General features: G+C 41.9%; 1 pseudogene; it reads right to left on the reverse strand.

Moving 5' to 3' along the window:
- Positions 1 to 1592: 1592 nt before the first annotated feature.
- Positions 1593 to 2776, reverse strand: LOC112391871 (major facilitator superfamily domain-containing protein 1 pseudogene; annotated as a pseudogene).
- Positions 2777 to 13342: the final 10566 nt, after the last annotated feature.

The raw sequence follows: 13342 nt of genomic DNA on the forward strand, positions 1-13342 counted from the left end.
TCAGTTGATGGACATTTGGGTTGTCTCCACCTTTTGGATGTTATAAATAATGCTGCTGTGAACATTCATGTACAAGTTTTTTTTTGACATATTTTTGAATTCTCTCAGGTATACACATAGGAGTAGAATTGCTGGATCATATGGTAACTATGTTTAACTTTTTGAGGAACTGCCAGACTGTTTTTCAAAGCAGCTGTGTGATTTTACATTCCCATCAGCAATGTAGGAGGGTTCCAATTTTTCCACATTATGGTCGATACTTGTTACTGTTTATATTTTTGACCGGTCACCTAGTGAGTGTAAAGTGGGATCTCATTGGGGTTTTGAGTTGCATTTCCGTAATGACTCAAGACAGCAATGTGCTTGTTCATTTGTATATCTTCTTTGGAAAAATGTCTTAGTCCTTTGCTCATTTTTAAATTTTATTTATTTTATTTATTTAATTTTGGCTGCGTTGAGTCTTTATTGCTGCACACGGGCTTTCTCTAGTTGCAGAGAGCGGGGCCTCTTTGTTGCGGTGCACAGGCTTCTCATTACGGTGGCTCCTCTTGTTGCGGAGCACAGGCTCTAGGCTCATGGGCTTCAGTAGTTGTGGCGCATGGGCTTAGTTGCTCCACAGCATGTGGAATCTTCCCAGACCAGGGCTCGAACCCATGTCCCCTGCATTGACAGGCGGATTCTCAACCACTGCACCACCAGGGAAGCCCCTTTGCTCATTTTTTACTGGGATTGTCTTTTTGTCATTGAGGCGTTCTTTGGATATTAAACCCTTATCAGATATGTGTTTCAGAAATGCCTTCCCCCATTCCGTGGTTTGTCTTTTTCACTCTTCTGATAGTGTACCTTTTTTTCTCTTTTGCAATGTTTGTTTATCCTTGTAGATATGCAATTATCATAGTTTACAGGACGTTTTTAATAATTAATTGGACTATAAGAAAAACCATACAAAAAGTTTGTACCACAAAATTATGTCCCTAGGGATTAGGGTCCTCAGTAACAGAAATAAAGAAGCTCGAAAGGGTCACTGCTCAGCAAGCTCTGGTAACTAAAGAGAGCAGAACACAATCTGCTATTTGTGGAAATGAGACTTCATAAAAATATCTTTCAAATATTCCGTATTACAAAAGGGAATGCCTATTAAAATGCCATTGTTTATTCTATATAAAATATCCTGTCTACCCCCTCAAAAACTTTTTTTTTTGCTTTAAGATAAAGCAAAGGCCATATTCCTAAGATACACTTTGTGAAAATTATCTCAATACAAGATCCAAAGATTTCCATTATTTACTGTCCTTACTCAAAATCACCTGCATGTACCAGATGCAATTTTCTAAACTTCATCATCGATGAACCTATTCCAAAGCAGAATTCTTCAGCAATACAAAAGACACAGGCTAAAATAGTCCTCACAGTTATACTTTAAAATAGATGTATTCAAAATATAAATATAATAATTCTCCAGACCATTATTTTTCCTAACGACTAAACTCTAAATTAAAAAAAAAAAAAAAAAGAAGTTTTCAAACCAATGATGTGTGCAGCCCATTCTCATGACACAGTCATTTAAACTTCTCATTCTGCATGAGAAAGTTTTATTCCCTTTGTCTTGCAGAATAATTTAGGTTCCCACCTTAGGCACGATTCACCAAGTAGAGTAAGACTACAGATAAAAGTGAGAAAGAAACACAGGCAATGAAGAAAACTTCTAAAAACAGATATCCCCAAGTATCCAGTATCATGCCAGCAATGATGGAAATGACTGCCAACCCATGATTCTGAATGGACTGCATGAAGTCGTATGCAGTTCCCAGTTGATGTTTGGGAACTACAAATGCCACCATTGGCCACAATGCACAGGCAGGCAATGAGTAGAGAGTCCCAGGAGACACATAGCAATCCAAGGGTTCCACAGCCTGAAGGCCAGCATCATATGGGAAGCAAGAGTGGTCACCACTGCACACAGAACCCAGATGATGTTCTTTCCTGTTTTATCCACCAGAAGCCCAAATATTGGGGACATGGGAGCTGATATTACATACACAATACTGTTAATAGCACTCGCTACCTGGGAGGAAAAGCCAAATTTCTCTGTAAGAAAGCTTTCCCAAGTCCAGTGAACGGGAACACAACAACATAATATCAGACACAGATGATGAATATGAGCCGCAGGGGGAAGGAGGGGTCCTTCACATCAGTTAACTTGATAACTTCACCTGTTTTTCCTTGCTCTTTACGAAGGATTCGTTCTGCTCTCTGATCCGAGTAAGCGAGGGCCAAGGCACAGACTAGTGAAAGAAGACACGTTATACCCCCGATCATAAGTGTGACCCCAAGGGCTGTGTGACCAGCAGAACCCAATGAAGCTTCAACCTTAGAATACAGCCATCCCATGAGGTTCATGTTTACTGTACTTCCAGGTCTAGCCATGCTAAGTTGGAGTCCAAACACCAAGTTTAATTCTTTGCCTTTAAACCAACTCACAGCGTATGTATTCCGGGCAACTGCTAAGGACTCCCCACCAATCCCAAACACAAACCTTCCAAATTCCATCATACAAAAAGCGGTGAAATATTCCACCCAGAGCAAAAACAACCTGTCCAACGCAAACAAAGCAACTAAACATAACGGCGCCCCATCGTATTCCAGATACGCAGTCTATCAAAAAGCCACCAAAGAAACACAAAACTACATTGGGCCAAGAATACCAGGCATACGGCAGCATGAATTTTGTGGGATTCACCTGCATATCCCGTTTAACCTGAGTCTGAAGGGCAGCAAGATTATCATAGCAAAAATAGCTGCCGAAACCAAGGAAGCAACAGCACCAAAAGCTGGTGCGCCAGGCGACTGGGGTCGCAGAGGGCCGGCAGCGCCCCGGGGGCAGCGGGGGGTAACGGGGGCGCCTCTGCTGGCCTCGTTGGGGCCGCCAGGCAGCGGCGGGCCAACGGGAGGCCGAGAGACGACAGTGACTCCTGATAGTGTACTTTTGATACACAGAAATCTTTCATTTTAGTGAAGTTCAATTTATCTGATTTTGTTGCCTGTACTTTTGGTTTCATGTTTAAGAAACCATTGCCAAATCTAAGGTCGTGAGGGTTTGCCCCTGTATTTTCTTCTAAGAGTTTTACAGTTTTAGTTCTTTATTTATTTATTGAAATATAGTTGATGTACAATGTTGTGATAGTTTTAGTTGTACAGCAAAGTGATTCAGTTATATATATCTATCTATTCTTTTTCAGATTCATTCTGTTAGATTATTATAAGATACTGAGTATAATTCTCTGTGCTGTACAGTAGGTCCTTATTGGTTATATATCTTTTATATATAGTAGTGTGTATACGTTAATCCCGAACCCGTAATTTATCCCTCTCCCCCTTCCCCTTTGGTAACCATAAGTTTGTTTGACGTGCCTGAGTTATTACTCAGCCATAAAAAAGAATGAAATAATGCCATTTGTAGCAACGTGGATGGACCTAGAGATTATCATACTGGGTGAAGTAAGTCAGGCAGAGAAAGACAAATATCATACGATATCGCTTATATGTGGAATCTTAAAAACTGATACAAATGAAGTTATTTATAGTTTCAGTTCTTAAACTTAAGTATTTGATCCACTTTGAGTTAATTTTTGTGTATTCTGAGTTAGAGGTTCAACTTTATTCTTTTGTATGTGGATATCTAGTTGTCCCAACATCACTTATTGAAGAGACTGTTCATTCCCTATTGAATAGACTTGGTACCATTGTCAAAAACTATCAATGTATGAATTTATTACTGGACTCCATTGATTTATATGTCTGTCTTTATACCAGTACTGCCTTGTCTTGATTACTGTACCTTTGTAGTAAGTTTGAAATCAGGAAGTATGAGTCCTCCAACTTTATTTCACATATAGCTTTTAATTAATGATTTATAACCACCAGACTTTCATTCTTTTTCTCCAGAGCATAAATTCTCAGAAACTGCTCTAATTATATTTTTCTTAGAATGTCTATTTCCTCAAATTCTCCGAGTCCTGATACATTGCACCTGCTAAACCGTTTCTTCCCGCTGGTGTACCATCCCAGTTCACCACGGGTGAAAATAACAATTGCACTGTCTACTTCGATCCAGGTTTCTTAGAATCTAGTTTTATAATATTCTTCTGGCTCCTTCTGGTCCATGTTGAGTAGGTGGAGGGCAGGTAAGAGGACCTGGAGTTACCTGCGATCCACCACCAGTGATGGGGTTCTCATTGCTAGTCAGCCGGAGAATATTCAAATACCAAAATCTCATCTTCGTATTTGCTTTCTCAGAGGGTACTGGTACTAACTGAAGCTGACTCTGAGACAGACATTAGTGTGCAGGGAACTTATTAGGGGCCCAGTATTTGTTGGGGAAGGAAAGGAAGAGGCATTGGGCAGAGGCAGAAATTGGGCTGTGATGCAGTCTCCACGTAGCCTCAGCCAACTTCACGGGGAGCTCAGAAGCTGGGGAGGCCCTGCAGAGTTGCCCCGAGTTGGGGTGAGAGAGTCAGTAAACTTGTGTACGGACTGGTCGCCTTATGGGCTTCTGTTTATGGGGGATGCAGCTGTCTTCAGCTGATGGCAGTTCCTGGAGAGGGCTGAGAGTTGAGGAATCTGCCAGCAGCTCTTACAGCCACTGAGAAATAAGCCCTTCAGCCCTGCAAAGGGGATCTGAACGCTTATCACAGAGCCCACCGTGAGAATCTGTCAACCAAGAAATAGAATTCCAGTGATATGTCGGAGACAGTTACAGGCTTTTGGCATCCTCTTATTTTCCCAGTGATATGAAAGAGGGGGTTGGAGAGCAGGAAGGCATTAGGCACTGGAGGTAGTACAGGACCAAATGCAGGGGGATTGTAGAGAAGGCTAAAGCTGCTGAGAGGAGAGAAGACAGTTCTCTGATTCCATGATTGCATCCAGGATCTGCTTCCACTCAACTGTGAAGAAATGGAAGCAGAAGGCTATATTTAATTTAATATAATTTTTAAGTTTTTTGCCTTTACACAGCAGAAATTTATCTCCTCACAGTTCTGGAGGCCAGAAATCCAAAGTCAAGGTGTCACCAGGGCCGTTCTCCCTCCGAGGGCTCTAGGGGAAGATCCTTCCTTGCCTCTTCCAGCTACTGGTGGCTCCAGGTATTCTTTGGCTTGTGGCTGTGTCACCATCTTCTGGCCTTCTCCTCTCTATTTTCTCCTCTTCTGTTTCCACTTCGATATGGTTTTCTTCTCATTGGTCTGATGTGTAGTCATTGCTCGGTCAGCCTTTAGGTTTTTTTCAGAGGTAGTTTTTCCATATGTAGCTGTAGACCTGGTGTATCCATGAGAGAAAGTGAGTTCAGGATCTTTCTACATTGCCACCTGGAACCAGAACTGCTGCATTTTATTGGAACTTAGCCGAGATCTTCTCTAACCCTACAGCACCGTTGTGACTTCGCACGGTTTGTGAAGATTCCTTCACCTAAATAAAGGAACTTTATTTTCAGAGGATTCTTGTTAGAGGTGTCATTTTGTTGGAGTTCACTGTTAGTGTCAATGACATCGATTTATTGGTGTTGCATGTTGGGTTCTCCAGGATTCACGCTCTGAGACAGGGCTTATTGTTATGGTTGTGTATTAGGGAGTGTCCTTGGGGTGAGACTTATAAGCAGGGCTGGGCAGGTGAGGAGCCCAGCTAGATAGAGGCCCAGGCTGGCAGCCTCTGCTGACCCCATGGGGAGCTCTGGAGCTGAAAGGGCCTGTCAGAGATGCCTCACATTGGGCCAGAGTTTCCAGTCCTTTATCCCTTGATTAGTCATTGTATGCAGGCTACTCCTGGAAGGGTGTGACTTTGGGTGAAGGGGTTCAGCGTGGCCGAGGCAGAGGGAGTCCTGAGGAGGCTGCCAGGCAAGGCCACACGCTCCGACTTTCTCAGTGTCACGTGGCTTCTCAGTGTCAGGGATCTAGATTTTCTGACTCCTACTTAGGAGATGTTTCCTCTCTCAGATGCTGCCCCTCACCTCCTGTAACTGCACAGTGGGACCAGCACCGAGCTTGCCACTATGTTTTCTGGGCCTTGTTCTTGGCAGCAGTGGTTGAGCTGTGTGGACTTTTTGTGAAAGTAATATTTTTGAAAGACCTCAGGTGGCCTAGGTTTAGCAGAGTCAGCTCCAGGATCGGCTGAGGCAAAGCATTCCTCGAATGGATTCACTGCTAATTCACCAAGTTCTCTCGGACAATTTATAATAAATCTGAAGGGACACCGAACCAGCCGGCTTGCTTCCCATTTTTGTTCATTTCCAGGGTGGATACGGAGTTTGGCGTCTCCCTGGCTCTTTTTGCTGCCTGAATATGTCAGTCTTGAACTAAAAATAGCCTGCAGCTTACTGGGGTCGATGTGGGTTGACTAGAGCTCAACTTCTCAGCAACTCGGAGGAGGTTGGAGGGGAAGATGAAGGGGATCATTAAAGGAAAGAGATTTTATTTAGTGGTTAATATAGATGGCTTTGAGCTTTAGAAAATAAGAGTGATTGCTTCATGAAGTCTAGGTTAACCAAAAGGAGGTTATTTATCAACATTAGGAGAGCAAGGAATTGTTTTGCAGACGTGTAGGCACGATAGGAGAGAGGCAATGACTGATGGCTTAGGAGGCACTATGGAGGTAAAGCAAAGAGTGTAGTCCAGGAGTGGATACGGAGTCAGTCTCTGGATGCTAGTTCTGATTCTGCTATTTACGAGCACATACCTTTGGGTCAAAGTCTTGCTGTCTCTTGGTTTTAGATTTTCCATCTTTAAAATGGGTCGGATTACATATGATTTACCTTATTCCTTTGATGGTTACAAGGAGCAAATGAAATAATAGATATAAATGTGTGAAGTTCCATAGACAAAAGAATAAATTTCTAGGGGTCTCTGAATCTCAAGGCTTTGGGCAATTCTTGAGACTCTGGGATACATACGAAATGGATAGAGTTTGGAAGATCATAGATCTGGGAGGTCCTAATTACCTCAGGAAGCATGGTTTAGAGGAAGGAAACTGGTTTCTAGTTCCTCTTCTCTGGCTTCCAGGAGTCTTGATTCATCTGTTCTTTTGGAGGTTCTCTGGAAATTGAGATTTCACTGGGCCCTTATGGGTGGCTTTAGTCTGTTTGGCCCTGTCTCAACTGTCTTGGACAAAATGAGCTTCTCTTGGAGCAACTAAAAGTTCAGGAAATGAGTCAGAATGACTGATAGTAGCTAGTGATGCAAGATGATGCGGCTCTAGCAAATATATTCTTTGTATAGAAATCGAAGGTTTGAGAAAAAGCGCACATCCCTTGTGAGAACTCAGTCAAGTAATAATGAAATTTGGGAATGAGTCTTCTCTACAGATTCCTGATGAAGATACGTACGTGAGAAGACCATGATGTTTCATGGAAGACATAGCAGAAGCAGGACTCATCTGCTCTATTGACGTAACCTTCTGACTCATCTTACTGTGTCTAGTTTCCTCTGTTCCGGTTCATTCTTCACACTCTCGAAAGAGTTACCTCTCTAAATCTGCCTGTGCTCTTTTTCCTGCTTAACTCTCTCGCTTTCAAACTAAGGTCTGAATTCTTCAGCATAGCAAGTGCTAGACTCTAGGGCAGGGATTTTGTTTGCCATGTGCCTACAATATCTAGGATAATTTCTAGCAAATAGTTAAATGTCCAATGAATATTTGTTTATGAATTAATAAAGAACATTCACGATCGGGCTTTAATCCACCTTTTCAGTTACCCCTCCTGTCCCCTCTTGCTCTACCTGTTGGGGACAGGTGACCCACTGTTCCCAAAATCAGTTTGCTTATTTCAGTCCGTGTCTTTGAAATACTTTTCTTGCCGACTGGAATGATCCGCTTTATCACCTGTGGCTGAAAAATATTCTTCTGATTCTTTAATATTCAGCTCAGTTGTCACCACTGCTTTGATGACTTTGTTGACCCTCATGGTCTATGTTCCATTCGACTTTGTTCTGCAGTGGTCGCACTTCGAATGCTGTAAAGCAGTTGTGTCCACATCTGTGTCCCTTACAAGGTCTTATCTTGCTTATCTTTGTCAAGTTGCTGGGCATAATAGGTGGTTAATTAATGCGTGTTGAATGATCAAATGGATGTATTTTATGATGCACCAGTTAGCTTAGTGATAAGTGTACCATGTTCTCTCCATGGGCTATAATTAAGGAACTGGAATGAAAGACAGGTCAAACAGTAGGTACTGTGTTCAGATACTGTTTTGTTCTCAGGTTCCAAGACGAGAAATAGCAACATGTTTCACGGTCACAAACCTTATGGGCTCAACGGCTAATCACAGGTTTAAACTCTGGTGCTAATGAGGTTTGTTCTCCCCGTGAATTATCCTCTGTCATTTGAGAGAAAACTCTCTTTGGAGGGTACTGACTGTGCTACCAAGATGGCTCAGTATTTCACACATTCCCAGTAATAAGTCAGTACAATTTTTCTTTTACTCCTACTGGAGGAACAATTTAAAGTATTTGTATATTGGATGGCAGGACTTTGTGTAACAGACTAGATTTTGTGAGACAGCGACTCAAAATAACGTGGTTTAGTGTCTGACACGGTACCTAATACAGTAATATATTCATTAACTATTATATCACCTTGGAAATAAATTCTTACTTGTTTGGATCTTTATTGGAGAGGGACAGTTACGATCTATGGTAAAAATGGAGACATATTTCAAATTAAGCAAAGCCCTGGAGAAAGTGTCTCATTTCTCTTTCCCATGTTTCATATTTACTGGTCTTAAATAACTCTTTAGTTGGTTAGAGCCTTTTTAATGATAACCAGGACGCAGAAGAGCTGGGGACAAAACAGAATGTTCTGGATCCTCAGCCGTATTGTATTATCATGCCCATTTTAAGGATCGCATATCACCTGTGATGCCCCATCACCATAGCTTGATTATTATGGGATATCTGGAATTTAAGACTCAGTCCTTTACCTTCTTACACCTCCCTGGTTAGCTATATAGTGAGAGTGTAGTTAATTTTTAGCTCTCTCAACACAGATTGTTCCAAATCTGCTGTTCCACTATCAGTTTTCCTAATCTAGTCTATGTCCTTGTATGCTGGTCTGGCTTATTTATATGTTGCAAGCTCTCTGTGCCAAAGGAATCCATCTCTGTGTCATCTGATCTACATAAAAGTCTTGTGAAGTGAGTATTGTCCTTCCTATTTCATGGAAGGGAAAATGGGCTAAGAAGCCTTTGCAAGACCATACTACTAGTATTCATCCATTCACCAACTGTTTAATGAGCTCAGTGCAAGACACTGAATTGGTAGTTGGCAAACGGGGGTCTTTGCCCTCATGGAGCATATATTCTAGTGGATGTAAGTTATAGAGCCTTTGACTTCAAGACTGACACATAGCCAAGCACCCCAGACTGTAAGATTCTTGAAAATAGGGACCCTATTCAGGAACTATATCAGTTCAGTTACTGAATTGAATGGAATTCTGGCAACTAGGATTTATTCTTATCTGCTATCCCTTGTTTTCTCCTTAGTGGATGTTTAACAAGGTGAACACATATGTGTGGGTAGAACAAATGGCTAGCCAGTTCCTAAGCTGGTATCCTTTGGTGAATTTTCTTTCCCCCAAATTCCCACCAGTGGTCACTTAACTGAAGGTACTGTCATTTCTGGCTTTCCCTGATAAGCTTCAAATGTATATGGTATGGGAAATGCATAGTCTAGTAACTTAATACCTCAGTACAAATTAGTTTATTAGGTAAACGGCCTGTTTTGGCTAGAGGGGCCCAGGTCTGAAGCATATGCCAAGAAAGTAGAAGTCCAGGTAGGTTGTCTTGACTGAGACTTTTGTTTGTTTGTTTTTCTTCAAGTGAAGCTGGGTGTGGCCTAAGTAGGGTGAATCACAAGGCCTGGGGCAGTGAAGGTGAAGATGTATATGGAAGTATAGACCAAGTGCTGAGGAGCTTCGGGTGATATGTGGGCAGTGTGTGAGACTCTGTGTGTGTGTGTGTGTGTGTGTGTGTGTGTGTCACAGTTTGCCTTAAGCACAGTTTGTATCCAGGAGTTGTCATGTGTAACTAAGACAACAGCGCCCAAGTGAAACTTGTGTTTCTCCTTGTATTTGGCTGCTGAAAGACTGTACAATTTATTTAGTGCTTTTATTAATGGGACCCCGTTATAGTTCCTGGGTTAGGTTGGGTCAGCAATGCATCAGAAGGCCAGTGCTGTGTATTACCAGCTAAGAGGATGCTCCCAGTCATGTATTACCATGACAGTAGCTTCTACTCGGTGGTGCCCATCTTTCACTTAAGGAAGAATTAAGGGAAGAAATGGCACAAATGGATGTTGTTGCTGTAGATAAGGGGCTAGAGTAGCTTTGTGGTCTTAATTTAAAACCTTTTATAGAGGAGGGATACTCAGAGGCAGGAAGTAAGAGGTGTTCCACACAGCTAGCTAAACTAAATAGGAATGTGGTTCTTAATGACTCTTGAGACAATGCTGAGGACAATAACGGTTGTAATATTTTTGAAGAATAGTGTGTAAATCCAGTAAAAGGAGAGAAGAGATTTCTCATTTTCCTGTTTTTGGAGCCAGCAGGATTTCCAGCTGCATGTAATTTCAGGAAGTAATGTGACTATTTATTCAGTAATAGTTTGCAGATTTCCTAGGAAATGATGAAATCGTTCCGATGGAATTAAAATGGCTATTGAAATATATGTCATAATATTTGCCAAGTATTGTTTCTTGTCTGTTAAAACCATATTAATTTATTTCAAAATGGAAGTAAAATCTTAACAAATACTTCATATAGGCATATTTTCCCGGAGTGAAAATACAGTATCAAAATTCACAGCACCAAAGCCAATCAAACAGGGCACATGGACACGTGAAACTACAACTTTGGTAAGTGCTCTGCAAGAAAGGCACATGGTGCTGTGATGATACCTGAGCATTGATGGAAGGCTTCCGTGGAAGTGGAATTAAAGCCAAGACCTAAAGGATGACTAGGAGTTAGCTAAGGCTCGTGGCAAGAGTCCTCTGGATAGCAGACAGCATCTTCAAATGCCTGTGGTGGAGGGAAGCAGTACAGAATGTAGTTTGGGGATGCATGGTGGGGGCTTATGGTACAATATAGGCTGGAGAGTTGGGGGTTAAACCCAGTGAGGTTTGTAGACCGTGTGAAAAATCTTCATCTCTATTTTAAGAGCAAGTAGATGCTGTAAAGGGGTTTTAATAGCAGGGGTGAGAGTGGAGGGTGATACAATCAAATCTCTGCTTTGGCTGCAATGTAGAGGCTGGATTGTAGAGGGACAATAGTTCAGGTGGCCTCATTACTCAGTAATGAGAAAGAAGGTTAGATAAGCCTATGGATGTGGACATGCTTTAAGGTTTGGTTTACATGAATGTACAGTATCCTCTCACCAGATTCTCACCTGTACTCACAGCAGCACACACACAGGAAGCTGGTGGAAGATGTTTAAGAACCTTTTCTTCAGAGTCCAGTCCTTGGTTGTCTTCTCTTGCTTTGCATCAGAAGACAAATGGTTTTTTAATTCAAGTGCCAACTCTGGTTGGTTGGTAGTGGATGCTGGGGGAGCAATACAGAGAAGGTTTCTGAAATCCTCTTTGGGTTTAGCAAGAGAGAGCGCTCTGATAGCTTTGTGATGCTTTCCCTGGGCACGGAGCTAAGAGTCCTGAGAGTGGTGGTGTGCATTTCCCTCTGTATGCTCTCAGTCCTTACCATGGCTTCATTATGTATGTTGTGTTGATTCAGAGTTTTGGATTTTTTAAAAATTTGACTCAAATCTGTACCTCTAGGTGAGTTCTTTCCCGAATTGTAGATAATTTCCAGCTGTCTATAGAACTCCTCTTCCTAGATGTCTTGTGGTAACTTAAACATTGTGTCTCAAAGTGGTCTACATTATTATTATTATTTTAATTTATTTTTTATTTTTTTTGCGGTACGCGGGCCTCTCACTGTTGTGGCCTCTCCCGTTGCGGAGCACAGGCTCCGGACGCGCAGGCTTAGCGGCCATGGCTCTCGGACCCAGCCGCTCCGCGGCATGTGGGATCTTCCCGGACCGGGGCACGAACCCGTGTCCCCTGCATTGGCAGGCGGACTCTCAACCACTGCGCCACCAGGGAAGCCCTTGACTACATTATTTTCCCATGTCAAAGGGATTAGTTCTGTCATGTTCCCTATTTTAGTTAATGACATCATCACCATTCCTGTTTCCTAAGCTAGAAACAGAAGATTCATCCTTGCCTCTTTGCTTTACCTTTCTCCTTTACATCCAGTTGACAAAAATATTCCATTAATCCTACTTTATTTTTTTATTCTTAAAAATTTTTAATTGAAATATAGTTGATTTACAACATTGTATTAATTTCTGCATACAGAGTGACTCAGTTATACATATATATTCAATCATACTTTATAAATGTCTCTGGAATCCTGACTCTCCTCTCTATTCTATAATATTACAGTCGCCCTAGTTCAGTGTCTAGTTTTCCTCCTAGAGATAAGAAAGTCACAGTCTCCTAGCTGGTTTCTCATTATTACATTCTACCTGCACCCTGATTAGCTTTTGTACTACAACCAGAATTGTCTTTCTAAATCTGATCATGTCATTCTTCTGTGGAAATTCCCTTCTTGTGTATAAATAACATGCAGTGACCTCTCCTTAGCTTAGAAGCCTTTAATGGGTGGACCTGTACTTGTCCGCATCATTTCTCACTCTTCACACCATGCACTCCATTGGTCAAACATGCTGAAGCTCTTGCTGCACCCGAGACTTGCCATACTCCTTCATGACTATGTATCTGTACAAGCTGTACTGTCTGCCTGGGATGTCCTACTCACGCTACTCAAAGTTGTACCAATCTTTTAAGTATCAGTTTAAACATCCCTTTTGGTCCAGTTAATTTCTCCAGAGATGAATCTTTTCATATCCTGTTTTTGAGGTATAAGTCTGGCTGCCAGCATCCCAGAAGCCTAGGACTACCACTCTTCAACATGTAGATTTTCACATCATCCCTTTGTTTGTGACATGGTACTTCATGCCCTCCCTCTACTATGCCTTTTGGTTTGCATTCTCCATGGCAGACTTCCTTTTTCCAAGGTGCAGGAGTGGTACTTGCCCCAGCCCTCATAGCCACTTTCATAAACACTCTTTGCCTCTGATTCCTGTACTTTTCTGGGATTCTGCAGTACAACTGGTCATGGGTCGTATTTGTTCATCTTCTGAATGTATTCAACTGTCTCGGTTACCATCCATTCATTTGCTTTCCATATTCCCAAATTTTGTTAACGTCTCTCATTTGCTGTTGTATTCATTCTGTTTGTCTGGTGG

Source organism: Neophocaena asiaeorientalis, unplaced genomic scaffold, assembly GCF_003031525.2.
Source record: "Neophocaena asiaeorientalis asiaeorientalis breed wild unplaced genomic scaffold, Neophocaena_asiaeorientalis_V1.1 scaffold150, whole genome shotgun sequence".
NCBI lineage: Eukaryota > Metazoa > Chordata > Mammalia > Artiodactyla > Phocoenidae > Neophocaena > Neophocaena asiaeorientalis.